At 39.3% G+C, this 19,688-nt stretch overlaps 1 protein-coding gene across 4 annotated transcripts in view; it reads left to right on the top strand.

Moving 5' to 3' along the window:
* Positions 1–19,688, top strand: part of LYPLAL1 (lysophospholipase like 1) — a 152,220-nt gene that overhangs the window by 114,597 nt on the left and 17,935 nt on the right. For 3 of the 4 annotated variants that reach the window (XR_009052653.1, XR_009052654.1, XR_009052652.1), the window contains one exon: positions 13,116–13,355. The gene's annotated coding sequence lies outside the window, so the exon portion shown is untranslated. Of the gene's footprint in view, positions 1–13,115; positions 13,356–15,131; positions 15,552–19,688 lie in introns of those variants that run through there. The other variant, XR_009052655.1, reaches the window with a different exon arrangement.

Here is a 19,688-nt window from a genome sequence, read left to right as displayed (position 1 = left end):
AGAATCCGCCTGCCAATGCAGAGGACATGGGTTCGATCCCTGCTCCAGGAAGATCCCACATGCTGCGGAGCAACTAAGCCCGTGTGCCAAAAAAAAAAAAAAATAGCGAAGGCTTTTCCATTAAGCATGCTCCCTCATGAATGTCTCATGGATATGGAAATACAAACATAGCTAAAGGAAGAGCAAAGCATCTGATTTGGGAAGGACCAACTTTTAGCCACTAAAGGAATGAGAATATATTGCTGTAGGAAAAACACCTTTCTCCTCTTAGTCCAGGGGCTGAACCTCTCTCTCCCCCATACTTCCTTCTCCTGTCCTCCTTTCTCCTACCACCCAAGAGGTGTCATGAACTCCCACAGCAGGCAAACTAGGAAACATCATTTTGGGAGTCCTCCTCAGGCATGCCTCTGACATCCTCTTGCTTTGAATAGCCTCAAAACATTTCAAAAGAGAGGATTAAAAAGGGAGTTTTAAAAAGAAGCAGACCTGGAGTTGCACAGAGGCAGCAAAGACATCTTTGAGGTCATTCTTTTTTTTTTTTTTTTTTTTCTTTTTCTACACTGATGTATTCTCTCCAGAGTGATAATAATCTTTTTTGAAATGCAGGTCTAAGATGGAAGGAATTTTTATCTGGAAGAGTAATATAAATTAGCTTTGACTGCCAGTTTCCACTGATTATTACTTTCCAGGCGGAATTCCTACAAATTCTTGAGGCATGACCTCCAATGAAAAAATAAAACCCCTTTAAAAACTTTTGAGAAATTCCAGATAACTTTCACAAGAGATTTAATTTTAGAGCATTAACACAATCTTGGTTGGAAAGATAAAACTACAATGCAGTTATTTGGTAAAAGTCATTACTTCACAATGAAGTCATTGGAGATTATTTTACTGTGCTTATCTGTCCTTTTTTTTTTTTTTTCTTTTAAACTTGGTTCCTTTCTCCCAAAACTAATTTTATTATGCATTACTCAGTGCACTCTGGATTCACCCTTATGAAAGGATAAAGTGTTTCAACAGATAACCAGTTGGAGGCCGCCAATTTGAGATTCAACCTACCAGGAGGAGCAAAAGCTGTTACGGGGTATTACATCTTAGCCATATGAGCTATGTGTTACTGCATATGTGTGGTTTTGGAAACCATAGGGGAAGGTTTAACAAAAAAGAAAAAAGAAGGCATCATGTGAAGTAATGGATACAGAGATTTCTGTATATTTTTGAAAGAGATTTAGGTGTGGGGAAGTAAGAGCATGTATACTAGTATTTGCTGAGGGCTTAATAGGTGACAGGTGTGAAGGTGTGTTGGAGGGGGTGGAGGGAGGAATCACCCCCATTGGACAGATGGCAAAAGTACGAATTGGAAAGGTGAAGTGATTTGTTCAAGGACTCATGGCCTCAAAATAGTGGGTGGGAGCAATTCAAGTCCAGGAATATCTGACTGTAAAGTTGATTCTCTTCCTGGGGCAGTGTGTTGCTCTTTCTTGAGCTGGCCTAAATGAAGATGGGAAAACATGAAGACCAAAGCCACATGTGCAAAGTGTATCAAGGGTTCAGAATTGCCAAAGGGAAAAAGTGATCATTTCCCACCACTTTTTGTAAAATCTTCATTTACTTCAATTTAAATAATATTACATATAATAATTATTATATATAATCAAAATAAATCAGCTTAAAGTAAAAAAAAATATAGCTATATAATATATAGCTATATACTATATAATCTTTATCCTCTAACGTGTATATAAAAATAATCACAGGGAAAAATGTAAATATCTTTCAGGGTACTTATGTGAAGGGGTAAGATTATTCTGTGAATATAATAGTTATTTTTAACATAAAATTTTCCTCTCCCTTTCCTATTTAAACCTTATTTTTTTTTACTTATAACCCACAAACAGGTGGAAAAAAGATTTATACAAGATGAAAGAAAAGAAGGGATTTGGTGAACCTATGAGATTCTTTAACCTAAAATTTTCTACTTTCCCTGAGACTAAACCAGTGGTTGAAATTATCTTTTATATATTTAAATATTTGTCTCCTTTTTTAAAGAATATTCATATTTTACTGGCTGTTATACAGGAAATCAAAATAGGTTGTTTCTCCAAGAGTAATTCGATATTATTAATTCCTACACAATGAAATGTCATAGCATGATTTGTACTATATGAATCTTTTCTTTCATTACCCCATTTATTAAGCATCTCATTTATTCAAGGCACCAGGGATATAAAAATAAAGAAACGCATCTTCTTCCCCAAGGCAGTCACAGTAGTCTAGGAAAACAGGTAAAAAATCATATAATTATGGTACAAAATAGTGAGGATTATATGTGATATATAAACAGACTGGTGAGCATAACTGGGCTTTCTAAATTCCCAGATATTCAGAAATAAGAATAATATTGATTGAAAATTGTATTAGAATATGTAGGAAAATTGGGACGATAGAATGTGAGGAAAAAATACAAGCTTATTTTTATTCCATTTAGAGCATGCTCCTTTCTTTTAAAATGTATTTTAATAAATATTTCTCGAAAAAAATCTAAAGCAATTTCAAATGCATTATGCCTTTCATTAACCTTGTAGTGGTTCAAGGATGTGGAAAGAGGCAGGCACTTTTATTGTTTTTAATTTATATATGAATGTCTATCATAACTTCAGTTACTTCCCAGGCAAGAGACCATAACCGTGTTCAGTAAAAGTTCTTAAAGTTTTAAAACTCTCCAAAAAAAAAAAAATCACCTATACTCTTCTCTTTATAATCTAATACAACTCTTTATTTCTTTAACATAGAGTTTAACTCTCTTTCTCATTTTCCATTCTTGGTATATATTAAATGCCTCTCTTTTTATCATTAGCAAATAGTGGCCATTAACTCATGTTCTCTTTTTAAATTTCTTTTTTATTCCCCAATAATCATATTTGTTTTGAAGAAAAAAATTACAAACTAGGGATAAACAAAAGCAGAGAAAGAACTATGACTGTGATTGTGATTGTGTGTGTGTGTGTGTGTATGTGTGTGTATTTCCAAGACAGGGATTCCAACCACAGGTGTGACAGAAGGGGAGACGCGCCTGGCAGAAGAGAATGGCCAGCAGACTCAGGAATTCTCTCTCTTAAAAGTAGGCCCACCATTGTTCCTATTCCTCCCCACTTCATTTGCATTCCATCTCAGCTCAGAGATGTTAGGGTAATTGTTAGCTCACCTCCTTGTGTCTATCCCTGACTTTCAATCCATTCAGATTAAATTAAATCCATTCAGGTTAAATCTCCTAAATGAACACTTTCAAAGAGTCACCCCTGTGAGTAAGAATTTTTCATATCTTCACTTATGACACAGAATTCCAGCCAAGGCCCTTAGCATATTCCAACAACAAATTAATTTCAGAAGTATTTTTTTACCATTTCCTTAGTGAGGAAAATACAGTACTTCAAATGAGTAATTGAAGACTCATGAATACTCCGAGAGAAATAAAATAGGGTGACAGGAGAACTGATGACAGAGAAGGACTATGCCCAGGGTCTTGGAATTCCCACGTCTTTTTGGCTGTGGGACAGATGATCTACAGCTGGCAAATGGCTGTTTTCTGTCACCCAATGGCATTGGTGGCTTCCCCTCATCTGCTGTGTACAGAGCGTAGAATGTGCACACTGGAAGAGGACTCAGCATTTACACAGCCCAGCAATTCTCAAATGCTGTGTCATTGCCATGTAACATATAACATAGAACTTGTTTGTGCAAGTGAAATCTCATAGAAAGTCTGGATATTTTCATAATTCCATTTAAAACCTTTGACCTGGTTTATGTTATTTTCGTTTACAGATGAGGAAACAGAGGTACAGATGGAGCATAAAGAGTCAAAAGTTAGATGCCAGGCAGGTGTGACCCACATCACAGGCATCTTTTATACTTGATTGGCTCATTTGGCCATCAATTTCTTCTGTTTGAAAACAGAGTTGCCTTCAAAATAATTTCTTAACTGAGGGATATGACTTATTGCTCCAGATGGTATTATCTAGTGTATTCATCTAGTTTATTCCTAGATCTAGTTTCAGAGAGCTTTTAGCTGCTTCCTGAGACCAAACCAATTCTAGGATGTACAGCCATTGGTGTTGCGCAATACCTTGCAAGCTCAGGTCTAAATCACCTCTTCTTCTCTTTTTGATCCATATCATCCTTTGTACCTCACTGTGATACCTGACACATCTTGCCTTGTATCATCACTATTTACACCTTTGTCCTGTCTTCTGCATAAGAAAGCAAGTGTTTATGTGCAGGGATTGTGTCTGAATTATCTTTGAGGTACACACTGAAAACAGTGTCCTACATTATAGTACATGCTAAATATCAGGCATTGAATAAGTTTCACGGATTCTGACACACATTCAGAGGGACAGAGGTATTGAAAAATTATGTTGAGCATTGTTAACATCATTGGCATATGTGGGTAGCCTCCCCAGGAGGCAGTCTTGCCAAGGAAAGCATTCATGTGAACGTGTAAGATCTGGGATGTCATCAAAAGCAATTACTATGGCACTGTGGTTATCTTTTAAAGCCCTTTTATTAAAAATGCATGAAAAGATGAAAAAAAAAGCAATTACTATGATTTCACCATCATGGCACTTATTTAGTGAGTGACTATCAGGTTATTCAGACAGGATGCTAGGTGCTCTGAGTAGGATTCAGAAGAAGCACAAAACGCAGCTCATACCTTTAGCAAATCAGCAGTTTAGACTGAGAAGCAAGAGTCCAAAACTATAAAGTCATATATAATTAAATTGTAAATTGTGCAATGAAAGTAAGTGAGGCAGAAATTGAAGGCGTCATCACTATATGATGGCTGGGGAGCATAGGGAAGTTTCCAGACCCTGGATTGTCATGAAAGCACCAAGCACTGCATTGAGGTGCCAAATCATCTGCAAAGACCTCAAAGGGAATTAAAGGCTGGTCTACACAAGGTCAGAACACAATGCATCAGTCAGAAGAGTGAAGAGAAAAACTGACTTTCATTTTTCCTATCAGGGAAGATGCTTGGCTTGACATAGTACTGCAGGTTTCAGAAATTCCAGTGTCAGATGTTGTTCCTAGAGGAGGAACATTCTGAGAACTTATGAGAATGTCAAATTGTCCTCAAACAGGAGGAAATCAGCCAATGAGTTCCCAGACATTTCTCACTAGTTTGACATATCCCACAACCTACAAAGCTGACTTGGGCCATGTTGCCATGGGGGCGTGGCCTGTTCTTACATGGATTCTGGCTCACTGAATTAGCAGTGGGAAGAGGCGGGGTTTCTGTTATAAAGATGTGAGGTATATGGCTTTTAAGGAGAGATTACGAAAGAAAACGTTAGAGGACCAAGAATGCCAAGTGATGAGATTTGACATATATCACAGGTAACTAAACAAACCATCAGGAGTTCTAGATACAAACATGCACCCTCTCTCCTGCTGTGTGGAGTGCTCTCTAATAGGGATAAGAAACATATAAGGTGTTCCTCTCATGGACCTTCAGTCTGAGGCGTAAAGTTATGCAGAAGTTAGAAAAAAAGATACAATGATGAAATAAAATAGTAAGGATGCCTCTTCCCCAAAGCTCTCCATTTATTCCAAAAAAGATGTTTGGGCACAAAATTGGGTGGTACCTTCAGAGACTTTGCTAAATTATTTTGAAGGCCATGATTGCTGATGTGAAACACTAAAACAACCATGCACGTCTTTTTTAAAATTGAAGTACAGTTTTTGTTGATTTACAGTTTTTCAGGTGTACAGCAAAGTGATTCCGTTATACATATATATGTATATATATATTATTTTTCAGACTTTTCCATTATAGGTTATTACAAGATATTGAATACAGTGCACTGTGCTGTACAGTAGGTACGTGTTTATTTTATATACAGTAGTGTGTATCTGTTCATCCCAAATTCCTAATTTATCCCTCCCCCCCTTCCCCTTTGGTAACCATACGTTTGTTTTCTATGTCTGTGAGTCTCTTTCTGTTTTGTAAACAAGTTCATTTGTGTCATATTTTAGATTCCACTTACAAGTGGCTCTTTTGCCGAAAGCCTTACTTTTGGTCTCAAGGTTTGTAAGATTCCCTGGGAAAATAACCGCTCTACACTCAGTTAAACAAGAATTTAGAGAGAGTTTATTGAATTAACAAAGATTACAGTATGCTAAGAAAGAATAGTAAAGACAGAGGTTCATACATCACCGAATTGGGGAAGCACCTACATGCAGATCCAAGTTGCGATGGGAAGTCCCCAGAGACAGCAATCTGGAGCCCCAATGGGGAAGGGTCCCGGGCTGTGCCTTCACACCATGGGTGAGACTTCAGATTGGAGTTCTGGGGGCTTCTGCTTATAATTCAGGCCACAAACTGATATCATCAGTTTACATGCAAAAATGTAGCTCTGGATTTACTTTAACAATGTTGTTGGTTTCACCATGTGAGTCACAAGATTCTCCAGACCCGGGGGGACTGGCCAGGTCCCCAGGGCTCAAGAAATTCCAAGACCTACTCCCTTTCTTATCGAAGCACCGTTTGACTTGCTAGCAGCAATTGTTAGGTGTGTAAGCAGGTGTGCAGTCCAGGCAAGGATACAGGTTGGTCAGAGGCCTGTTTCTGACTCTGATGCCTGAACAAGACTATATTACTAACTCCCCCAACAGTGGTGTCATGTGTTATTTGTCTTTCTCTGTCTGACTTACTTCACTTAGTATGATAATCTCTAGGTCCATCCGTATTGCTGCAAATGGCATTATTTCACTCTTTTTGATGGCTGAGTAATATTCCAGTGTGTGTGTGTGTGTGTGTGTGTGTGTGTGTTCATATATATATATATATATATATATATATATATATATATATATCACATGTTCTTTGTCCATTCATCTGTTGATGGACACTGAAGTTGCTTCCACGCCTTGGCTGTTGTCAGTAGTGCTTAGCTGCGCGTGCCATAACTGATGCACACAACCTGTTGACGCAGAATAGTGACACAATGCAGAATGTGGTGTTGAGGGTGTTAGGTATTTGGTGTAAAACGGAAAATTTACAGACAGAAGTTTATTGGCCACTCCCTGTGTGTTGGGCTCTGATCCAGATGCTGTCAGAACATGAAAGAAATACAAGTCTGATTCCTCACCTGAGAGGAAACTGCAATTGGGGTAGAAATGAGAATTCATATAGGTTGTTAGTAATGACCACCTCTCACCTTCAACACCACCACCATCACCGCCACTACCGTCACTGTGCTACCGTCATTTCACCTGTTTATACAGTATTTTCTAATTTAATCTAGGGTCGTTCATGATTATTGTTCTCCCATTTCCAGATTAGAGATACCACATTGGGTCAAGTTATTTCCGTACATGAAAGGTAACCTAATTTTTAGACAGTCTGACAGACTAATACTTTCTAGAAGACAATGAGCTCTATACGTGTAGCTGAATTCATAGCAGCCATGCAGAACACATGAATACATACATGTGAATATTATATTTTTCAGTGTAGACCTGAAGGGTCCAAAGTCCAAAAAATTCTTGGAAAAACTCTTTGGAAATTGATTTCAGCAAGTGTATTGCATCCTTTGGATTTATTAGTTCTGGCAAATATTTACCTTGTTAAAAAAAAAAAACTTTATATGTAGCTAAAAGTTTTTTGGGGTGTGATGAGTAATTTTAACTATCAATTTGATTACGCCACAAGGTGCTCAGATATTTGGTCAAATATTATTCTGGGTGTTTCTCTGAAGGTGTTTCTGGATGAGATTAACATTTGAGTGAGTAAATCAAATTGTTCTCCCTAATGTGGGTGGGCCTCATCTGATCAGTTGAAGGCCTCAATAAAACAAAAAGATCCAGTAAAAGATTCCTTCTGCCTGACTGCTTTCAAGCTGGGACATGATTTTTTTTCCTTTGGACTTAAACAGAAACATCAGCTCTTCTTTAATCTTGAGTCTTTTGGGCATGGACTGGAACTACAACATCAGTTCTCCTAGTTCTCATGCCTTTGGATTGGGATGGAAACTACAGTAAGTCCCGTACATACACACCTTGAAGTTACGAACTTTCAAAGATGCGAACATGCATCTGGTTCCAGCAAGGAACCAGAACTTGTGTCATCAACGTCAGGTGGGAGTGAAATTGCAGCTTGCCCTCTGTATCCTATTGCTGATGATCCTTCAGCTCTACCATCTCCCACCTCCTCTCCCTCCTCCAGTCAGTAACTCTTCTTGCCTCTTCACTTGATGCCACCCTCTGTATGCCATCTGTTGTACTATACTTCTGTACTTTTCCAGGTACTGTACTGTGAGATTAGAAATGTTTTATTTTTTGTTTGTTTGTTGTGTATTTTTTGTGTGAAAAGTATTATAAGCCTATTACAGTACAGTACTATACAGCTGATTCTGTTAGTTGGGTACACAGGCTTACTTTGTTAAACTTATTAACAAATTGGACTTACAAACGTGCTCTTGGAATGTAGGGGACTTACTTTATAACATTGACTCTGCTTGGTCTCCAGCTGCTGACTTGCCAGCTGCAGATTTGGGGACTTGTCAGCCTCCTTAATTCCATGAGCCAATTCCTTATAATAAATTTCTGTCTCTCTTGCTCTCCCTCTCATACACATACACACACATCACACACACACACACACACACACACACACACACACACACACATCATATGTACATCTTATATAAATCTCTATTATATATATATATGGGATATAGGAGATAGATAAATAGATCCTGTTGGTTCTGTTCCTCTGAGAAGCCTTGTTAATATGAAGGCCAAGCTCAATGAACACATTAGTTGATAAACTGAAAATGAAATTCTTGGTTACACATACCCCAAAAGACAGATTAATAGATAGATCATTCTAAAGGTAGGTACAGATAGATATTTCACCCCTTGTTTTTCTTAAAGGATCAAAAGCTAGCTTTGAAAATAATTTTAAAATGGAAATTCCAAATAGGTCTTGAACAGTGAAGGTATGTGGCAGAGACCACTACCTGATCACCAAATCCATTTCTTCCTCTCCCTGAGACTACACATTGACTACTTTTCCCAGTTGCCCTGTGTGTGACTGAGTCCTGATGTATCTACTCCCTTTAGTTATAGCCCGTAAATACCTCCCACACAAGAGTCATCATGTTCTTCTCTGCACAGTTGTGGTGTGAGATGGAAGGAAACTGGGTCCCTCCTCCAGACTGGAGGAGACCTGCCCAAGAGAATCCCTTTTGGATTTTATGTGAATGAAAAATAAACTTCTATTTTGTTAAGCCCTTGAGATGTTGGGAGTGGGACTACCCTGTAGTGTTCGCTAGTAGCTGACGTTACCTGAGTGATACACAGCATCGTTGGAATAAAAGCAGAGGCAATACTGTTGGAGAACAAGGTCATGAGAATTTATAACTTCTGGGATGTGTGTTTAGAATATCCATCTCAAAATCTAGGAATTCCACCTTCGCTTATTAGAATCTAGTTACTTGCATTTGTTGCTTGTCATGTAGACTTGTAATTAGGATCCCCCCCCCTCCAAAAAAAAGAAGAAGAAGAAGAAATTAAAAGGCAGATGATTTGGTTTGGAAACCTAGTCTTAGGTTCAATCTACTTAAGTTGCCTGGCTAACACTAAACCAATTACATTGCTTAGTTAATTCAAATAAAATTGAATTTTTAAATCATAGTTACAGCGTGCTTTATGGGAAAGACTAGTGCTTGGGGTCATAATACCTAAATCTGAGCCCCAGATTTACTGTTTATTGGTGGAGTAAACTCTTCAAGTCTGTTGTCTCATTTTTAAACCAAAGTGGGCTTATAGCACCCCTCACTACATTGTTGAGATCAAAGTGCTACACTTTGGAAGGGAGTAAATATTTTTGTCTGTTTTCAAGGTAACACAAATATCAGACCAATTTAGGGGGGGATGCTGAATAGTAAATCCAGCAGGTTTCACTTACTCTTTTCCTCACGCCCAGCTATGCTGCTGCTTACCTGGGGTCCCTTTGCTGTCCAAGAACCTGTGAACCCTAACTTGTAAAGGCCCAGATAGATGCCTGTGGGTCTGAATAGCACATTTGGGTTGGAAGACTTGTCACATGCAAACACTCGAGGATCCTGGAAGCAGGAACAAAAGACTGAAAGACCAAGGCCTGTGAATAAAGTAAACAAGATGGGAATGCTTTGAGGCTGGTAGAGGCTGCCCTTATCTCGCTTTCTCCAAGCCTGGACTTCAAAGCACACTGTGACTCAGATCAACGAAATGACTAAAAGCAAAGGCCAAGTGGTGAATTATGGCGTGGAGAGAAAAGGAAATGAGGGCAAAATGTGGAGAAAAAAGTAAAGTAAAAGAAAACTCTTCATGCTTTTCATACTTCCATTAGTCTACATTCCTTGCCCCTTTGGAAAACATGATGACGATATAAGAAAGTGGTTAAGAGAATGGATTTTGGTGTCAGAAAATGCTGAGTTCGCATCTCGGGTTGGCCACCTCTTCTCTATGTTACCTTAGAAAAGGTACTTAACTCCTCCATTTTCTCATTAAAGGGAAAAATAGTTCTCATGTCTAAGGGTTGCTGAGAAGTAAAAAATATGTTGATGCAGGTAAAATATTTAGCAGAGTCCCTGGCACAGAGTGAGACATATTAAGCATTAGCTTTGACTGTTTGGTGCTTGGCCGTTAATATCATTTTGGCTTATCCTTTACAGGCTACCCACCCTGTAGTCTTCCTCAGAGCAAATTATTGCAGAGATTGCTCCTCACTTAGTTTCTAGTCTGAGTTGTTTCTTCCTCTGTGAGCTTGGACACTGAGTCGCTATGTAGGCTTTTGTGCTTAATCACAATCTTTGTCAGTCACAGAGTAGAAGAGATGGAGTGGAAGAGCCATCTATTTCCTAGAATTTAAAAAGTGAGAGGCAACAACGGCACCTGAAAAACGGGTAAAGTGTGAACACACATGTCCTGTATTTGCTGCTATAATCTGTAGATCCCAGACTGACCATCAATCTGTTCTTCTGGAATAACATTTACCGGTAGCTCCAATGTTGTAGTTTGGAAACAGAAGTCTGGCCCATCCCAAATTCACCACAATCTCACAATTCCCTTTTTTTTTTTTTTAATGCTCTTTATTGGAATGTAATTGCTTTATACTTATGCCAATTTTTGCTGTACAACAAAGTGAATCAGCTGTATTTATACATATATCCCCATATCCCCCCCTCCTGCTACTCCCTCCCACCCTCCCTATCCCAGCCCTCTAAGTCATCACCCATCATCAAGTTGATCTCCCTGTGTTATGCAGCAGCTTCCTACTAGCTATCTATGTTACATTTGGTAGTGTATATATGTCAGTGCTACTCTCTCACTCGTCCCAGCTTCCCCTTCGCCCCCCACCCCATGTCCTCAAGTCTGTTCTCTACATCTTCATCTTTATTCTTGCCCTGTCACTGGGTTCATCAGTACCATTTTTTTTAGATTCCATATATATGAGTTAGCATACAGTGTTTGTTTTTCTCTTTCTGGCTCACTTCGCTCTGTATGACCGACTCTAGGTCCATCCACCTCACTACCAATAACTCCATTTCATTCCATTTTATGACTGAGTAATATTCCATTGTATATACGTGCCACATCTTCTTTATCCATTCATCTGTTGATGGGCATTTAGGTTGCTCCACATCCTGGCTATTGTACATAGTGACAAGCACCTTTAAACGTCGGTACCATGTCTTTTTCATCTTTCTATCAGTTTCCTTTACTCAGAACCTACGTGGTGTTTTGGATATGGTAGACACTTAGTGCAGAATTTAAATAGGATAAAAGACTTAAATAATTTTGATATGACTCATAAAGAGATGCATCAATATTATACAGGCCATTGGACATTAATGGTGAGAGTTTGAATAAACACATGACACAGTTAACATTTTTTGAGCACCTACTTTGTGCCTGGTACTGTGCGTTTTTCCTTTCACATATTTCACCTAACCTTCAACTAAAAATAGAATTAACTAAATAAATATTTAATAGTAAGCAAATTTCCTGCTAAAAAACGCTTCCTCCAACAGTATCTTAAAATATATACAATAACAATATACATTTTGTGAACCATGAAGACTTCTTAGAAGGTTATAGTAGAATCATCAATTGTTCTTACTTTAGGGCAAATAGTTTAATCATTTTGCTTTCTGAACATTTGCCAAGCTGCTATAAAAGGAAGAGGCTTGTGATGAGAGAGGGAAGAAGAAGAATTAATGTTGGTGCATTGGAAAGTTCAGGAAAGATGTATTGGGAAGTTGAGGAGAAGAACACATTGAAGTGGTCCAGGGAATAGAAGGACACTGGACTTCTGGGGGTCTGTTGAGAGGTAGAAAAGAGGGGTACAGGAAAACAAGTGGGAGTTCAGCATGGATAAACTTCACTTCGAAATTTTGCCAGGACCCCTAGTATTCCTTTCCCTGCTCCTTTAGCACCCTTTACTCTACTCTGTCCATGCCTCTCCTTTCCTCTTCCCAGCTCAAAACAAAACCAAAAATAAAGCAATAATCATACCATTTTTGGAACTGGGGAAGTGGTGGGATCTCAGTGAAGGCTGTTTCCAATGAGCAGCTGCATGATTTTGTATGCAGACCGCTGGGGAGGCCACGCCCAGGCAGGCCTCAGGCTGTGTCCCTCCAGCAGAAACTGGGTTCAGAGAAGGGGGTTCTGTGGCACATTTCCTGTGCACATCTTCAAGACAACTATTATGAAGGAGAAGCAACAAGGGGCTCTCTGCCTCTTTCTTCTAAAGCATTTTTGCTGGAACTTCTCCATTTTTCTAGCACTCCTGGGGCTTTGTTCTGCATCCAAGGAGACAAAGTGCCTGCCTTCAGGTGGTATTGGGTTGAATTTGTACCTGAAGGAAATAGACTGGGTTGGGAAGAGAGCAATTCTTCCCATGGTTTACTGGTGCCTCCTCCAGAGCTCTCTAAAGGAGTCTGTTAAGTAACAATGTACTAGGCTATCTTATCACTATGACTACAGCTGCTGGTAATGGTCTTTCAAATGATTATTAACCAAAATAATAATACAGTCACATTATCACTGGTCTCTCTCTTCTTTTCCAGCATCTCTTCTTCCATTTAGTATTGCAGATAATTTTGGCCTTGCTTCATCCTGCCTGCCTGTCTATAAATTTCTGGAAGGTGGAGCTCATCGTCCTGTCTCCTTCATGTTTGCAGTCCTTCGGACTATCTAGTATAAGGCCTTGCACCCTGTCCTTTGGAAAACGGTGGCATGCCAAAAAATCATAAGCAAAAGAGCGTGTGCTTGGATCAAGGGAAAGGATTCACTTTCTTCCTCTACAAGTAAGTTATGGGTCACCAGGGACAAACTACCTAACCTCAACGTGTCAGTTAGGATTGTGTTAGGCTTTGCACCAAATAAATATGGGGTTTTATTCTTCTCACGTGACAAAGCCCTCCTGAAAGAATGGCTTCCATCCTCATGTTGGTTGCTACGCAACCACAAGATGGGTGCTCCACTTTAAAATTCAAGCAAGAGTGGGAAGGGCTAAATGGAAAAGGCTGCGACCAAAGAGAAACACCTTCTCTGAACCAGCTTTCCCAGGGTCTCTTTACTGCTATCTAAAAACTGGCCAGAATTGTGTGACAAGGCCATGCCCACCAACGAGGAAGACTAAGCAATATCGCCGTTGTAGGCGAGCCACCACAGAGAAAATATGTACTCTGTTCATCAAGAAGAAGGAAAGAATACTTACTGAGTAAGCCACTAGTTCTCTTTGCCGCAATCTCTCCCCATTTGTAAAATTGAAAAAAAGGACCAAAATACCTACCCTGTAATGATCAGGTAAGTTTAAATGGGGTAGTTCATTTGTATGCAGCCTGCTATATAGCGAGCACTCAGTAACATTTGTTTCCTATATTTCCTTGTGTATAGTCCATGCTCAATAAATGTTAGTTAAAATTATAAATTTCTATAGCATCTTATGGTTTTTCAGAGAGTTGGTATATGCATTATTTCATTTGATTACATATTTTCAGCCTTGGCCTACCTTATCTTTAGTGATCCATTAGAGATTTTGACTCAGCAGGTTTGGAAAGGAGGCTTGGACTCTTCATTTTTAACAAATACTTGAGATAATTCTGATGCAAGTGACGCACTGAAAATTGTGTAAAAAACAGTGGCTTCAGAGAAATATCTGAGTAGTAGAAAGAATAGTTACTGCACTTTTGATAACCTGTGTTTTTTGTTTATTGAGGGGGATGGATTCTATGAATTTATCAGTAGTGACATAAGCAAATCTTAGCATAAATGAGAAATAGAAAAATTGTTGATATTATTGGGACTCTCAAAATTTAAATTAAAACTGAGAATGATTTTTTTTCTGTTTGAAAAGTGTGACAGTATTATTATAGAAATTAGCACCTGGCAAGAATAGTTAAGATGATGTGAAAAAGCAAAGGAAAAAATATTAATGTTAACATCACCAGGATTCACATAAATTTTGATGTCACAGTTTTGCTTGACATTCAGGTCTTTTCGTTGATTAGGCAATTTACAGTTGGCAAAAGGTACACTTGAGTCAATCTTCACCTAGCAAATTTGACTTCCTGTTTCTAAGAAAAAAAATTCCTCTTAAAAATATCTCATAAAATAGCTCCTAAGGCTTTTTGCACATCAAATAGCTCTTACAGAACCAAATTTTGATGAGGTAAGTGTAAGGAATTTAGTAACATATGGATTAAATTTCCCTTAAAATAGACATCATTTTAAAATTGAGGTGGAAAAAAAGTTCTTGGTAAAATATGAAAATATGTTTTGGTTTTCCTTGAACCCCAAACATGATTTGAAAAATAGTTCCAGATGTTCACCAAACCCCCAATACAGCTGGTTTCACCCATCTCTAGTTCCAAGATATGAACTATTGGGAGTTCTGGTAATTACAAATATTACAAATGTATTAGCAGATATTGGCAAAGTGTCAGAAAGAAATAAGGAAAGAGCAAAAATTTAGAAATAAACAAGTTCAAACTTAGGGTTTCTGTCTTCAAAAGCTTAGGGATGGACTATCTGATCTTTAATAGCTGCTGAAATAATTTAAATTCCTTCTTATATTTCAGAAGAAGACATTTAATAACAAGCATATATAGGTGGATAAATATTATAAGAAAACTTTTGATTTAAAAAAGCTCCATTATGGGACAATTTGATGACAAGCTACATTCAATGTGCTCATAAAAAGAGGGCTGTCTCAGGACCTCCCTGGTGGTGCAGTGGTTAAGAATCTGCCTGCCAATCCAGCGGACACAGGTTCAATCCCTGGTCGCAGAAGATCCCACATGCCACAGAGCAGCTAAGCCCATGTGCCACAACTACTGAGCCTGCACTCTAGAGCCTGTGAGCCACAACTATTGAGCCCACGCACCACAGCTACTGCAACAAGAGAAGCCACAGCAATGAGAAACCCATGCACCACGACGAAGAGTAACCCCCACTTGCTGCCACTAGAGAAAGCCCACTCACAGCAACGAAGACCCAGCACAGCCAATATATAAATAAATAAATTTATAAAAAGAAAAAAAAAGAGGGCTATCTCTAAGATCTAATAAGATCACTTTTTAGGGGTAAATGCTTTTACAAATTTTGATCATAGCCAGCGGCTCAGCTGATGAAGACTTGTACTAACAAAATTAAAGTCATGACACAATTTCTTGTTAAATTTTTACAAGCTTGCCCTCTACAGTCAGTCCACCTCACTAGTGCAAGAGAAACTTTCTAAAATTCAAATACTTCACGCCACTTTACTTAAATCCTTCATGGACTCTCCACCGCCTTCAGAAGTAAGCTTGAATTCCTTAGCGTGGCACCAAGCTCCTTTCTGTGTACCTAAGCTCTCATTTTCACTACCTCATGTTTTACTATCTCCCCCCAACCCCTATGTTCTATTTACATAAACTATTTTCAGTCCCTCTAATGTTTCCGTAGTGAAATGTCCTGCTGAATGTTTAACTTGGATTTTTTTTTTTTCTTTTTTGCTCTTCTGAAAGTATTACTGGGAGGTCACTTTGATCATCTTTAGAAGAGTAAAGAATCTTTAAGCACTGGATGTAGAGCTGTATATACTCACAATCTGGAGAAGATGAGGTAGCCATGAGGAAGTAGGCAGCTATTCTAATTGTCCTGGGAAGAGTGAGTAAAAAGAACTCATCTATTTCCAGGATTAGAAAAGAAAGTCTGTCTGACCCCTAATGGTATCAGTCCTTAGGGAAAAAAGGAAAGATCAGAAATTCTAGATCTGTAGGGGATAAATGCTTGATTCAGTCCTGACATCACACTCCTGCTGAAGCTGTCATCTCAGAGAATGACTCTGTAAGGGACCCAAAGACCAAAGATTAAGAGCTTTGAGCCTAGGCACCCTTCACTGTGCTGAGGCTGATTCTGAAAGGTGGATCCTCCAACATCCAGTATCCATAGCAGTAGGTCTCTGGCATAGCATCGTCTTTGTGAACTGTAGGTCCAGTTGTCAACAGTGTCACCAAGTGGCAGCAAGAAGCAAAAGCAATAACAGACTGACCTGACCCCAGGCTCATCACTCTTGGGTGGTTAGGTCAGAGCGATAACCTCCTGTTAGACTGTGTAAGCCTTTGGAGTATTAGCAAACTCAGAAAAATGAGAAATCGCAAGGTGGAAATTGTGAATGTTTGGCTAATCTGATGTGTAAGAACTTGAGCTAGTTTTCTTTTGAGTTAAAAAAAAAAAAAAAGTAGATTCCTCCTTTCCTTTTGCCCAATTCTGCAGAGCAATTAATACTTGTCATACTTCTCTGACTTTGCATTGCCTAGAATGTTCCTCATTCCCCTTGTCTTACTGTCAGTTCAAGTTCATGTCACTAGGAAGTTCTCCCTGCCTCACTAAGACTGAAGCATCCCCTTACCACCTCATGCAGACATCAGTATTACCTTTTTCACTGTGACCAGATCTAAGTTTAAAATGTCCAATTTGCTCATTTTTCTACCATCCTAATCTCTCCCCAGTCAGCTGTGAGATTATCTAAAATAAGGAATGCTTGTTCTTCACTGATGCATTTCTGTTACCCAGCGTATATTTAGTGAATACTTTGCTAATAATAAGAGAACCAAGGTCTTTGGTCAGGAAAGAGAAATGGCCATGCCAAATTCCAGGCTCAGAAACTACAACCCCCATTAGCTCTAGTTTTGCTTACTAGCCTTTGAGTTGAATGAAAAAAATAGATTAACATTGGACCAAGATCATCAGGGAATTGTGTATTGAGAGAAAGGCAAAGCTAATGAAGTCCTAGGATTGCTCATTCTCTGATGAAATCACCATGTCCTCAAACACTCACCAAGAGGAAGTGGAGAACCACCCTCCAGTGCATCCCTGGGAGAATGAACAGGGAAATATTCCCAGCGGGCAGACAAAGCCTGTCAGGTGGATTGGCCAAAGAATTCAGTCCTCTGCCTGTGTAGAGGGCCCTGGTTTCCTTCCATGGGAATATGGTACGTGCTTTGGACCGGTGACCCTTTGAAATTGCTTCCTATTCTGTCCTTTTTCAAATGGAAGACTTTTTCAAATGGAAAACTTTCCTTATTTTTCAGGCAGGGTCCAATCATGAAAACCAAATCCATGTTTCAGCAGAGATAATATAATACAAGGAACTGGTTAAACAGGTGTTGGAGAACTAAAAAGCCAAAGGGGAACACCGAGACAGCACCTGCAGAAAGTAGGGCCTGGGGAAACAAAGGAAGAGGTTAGTAGTTAGAACCTAGAAGCTCAGAGGAGGTCTCAGAGGGGCTGGACTCAGACCTGAGGAGAGCTTGTGTTGACCCTCAGGACTCAGAGGAAAGACCTCGAAAAGCTACGACTCAGGTCTCTAAAGAGAAAGTGCCACTGATCTGGTCCTTGAGGCAAGGGTCCCCGTGGAGCTGGAACTCAGACCTGTGGGTGCTACATTGGGAATATTGAGGGAGCGCAATGAGACTGGTTCTGGGCATGCTAAAAGGAGATGGACACTGCAGTCGACTGTGCTGCCTGGTGGCAAAGGGTCAGTTCTGGGGGATGCTGCAGGAAGCAGAAGGAGCACATCGTCTCTCCCTACTCCTGTCTCCCCGTCTCCCTCTGGTGTCCCTTATTGGCAGAAGCCAGATGACAAAGGAGAAGTGTGTTGTGCAGAGTCCCCACCCCAGCATCACACAACAGAGCGTGGGATGGCTGATTGGAGCGCGAAGCCAGAGCTTGATAAGCACATGCCCACCATTTGTTTTCTCACACTGATACATTCTCTTCTACGTATATTTGAACTTTCAAAAAAGGAAGAACCTCTTTATACTTTTCTCTAGTAAGATTAAACCATCCTTCATACATGAAAACTCTGTTGCCTTCTCACCAAAAAGAGGAAATATAAAGTCCCGACAGTCAGGTCTCCATCCCTGAGCAGTGGGCATGACGTCGGTCTCTGAGTGATGTTCTCTATTTTTATAATTGTTACCTGAATATTTTGTAACCTAAACACTAAACTTTAAAATGACCCCCAAATACAACAATCCTTACCTAATATAATAGGAAGAAAAAAGAGAGGAAAATTACTAGCATATATGCAACACAACACAATAAACAGGAAAGTAAATATGCATGCCTGTTATACTTCTTGTTTTGTCAGTAGGCATGAGGCCGTAGTAGATGTTTATCATTTCTTCCCTCCACTCTCTATTCCATGTTTTCTTATCCTTCAGCTCCTCGGAAAATTTGGTTCTTTATCTGCTATGGTGACACAAACCTTCAGTCCTCACTGGTGCTGCCATCTTTTTGTTGCTGTCATTTTCCAAGCACTTTTACTATTGGACATGAAAAGATGCCCTGAGAATCCCTTGGGACCCAGACAGAGTCCTTCCTGTCCCCACTGAACAGAGTCATCCAATCCCCCTGGGTCATCAGGATGAAGCACATGAGCAAGAATAAGCTCCTTTTTTTTGCATGGTGGTTCAATAGCATGAGGGCCCCAAAGTGGACAGTGGTAGCATCAAATTGTTGAGGTAGGGAAAGCATAAACCAGACTCATTCAACAAGTTTTACAGATTGGTTCTTGAGCTACTCCTACGAGTTTACCAGGGGCAAGAGTTAGGCTTCATTCAAAGATAAGGAAGAGGGAGACTAAAAAGAGAGCACTATAAGCAACTGTACCCCCTCCCAAAAGAAAATAAAATCCAAAAAGTATGCAGTCAAAAATCATTCCTGAATTTAGATTGAAAGGTAATAGGTGTGCATTTAAGCCTTTTTTCATTAGCATTTTTATTGTATATGGAATTGCAAAATCTGTGTTGGCTCCCACCTGTGGCATAGAACCTGTAAACATTAGAAATTAACTGGTTATGCATCTACATTAAAGCTTTAGATGCACTAGACTGACTCTGTTCTTGGACTTAGGTGAATGGAGCCTTCTGTAAAGTCCAGTTTTTATTCATTAATATTAAAATATGTGTGTTATTTTAAAAAAAAAGTGGAGAGAACTATAATGTGAAGCGGGAATGATGGCATGACATGAGACATTGTGGCTGAGAAGAAATATATCCCAGATCGAAGCAGTGGTTCCCCCAATACTGGAAACTAGAAGTACCAATTTTTGCCAAATTGGAGTTTCAATGCCTTGGATAAAATTGAAC

The sequence above is a fragment of the Hippopotamus amphibius genome, chromosome 3 (assembly GCF_030028045.1).
Source record: "Hippopotamus amphibius kiboko isolate mHipAmp2 chromosome 3, mHipAmp2.hap2, whole genome shotgun sequence".
NCBI classification, from domain to species: domain Eukaryota; kingdom Metazoa; phylum Chordata; class Mammalia; order Artiodactyla; family Hippopotamidae; genus Hippopotamus; species Hippopotamus amphibius.
Note: the sequence above shows the minus strand (reverse complement) of the source record. Positions and strands in the feature narration are given on the sequence as shown.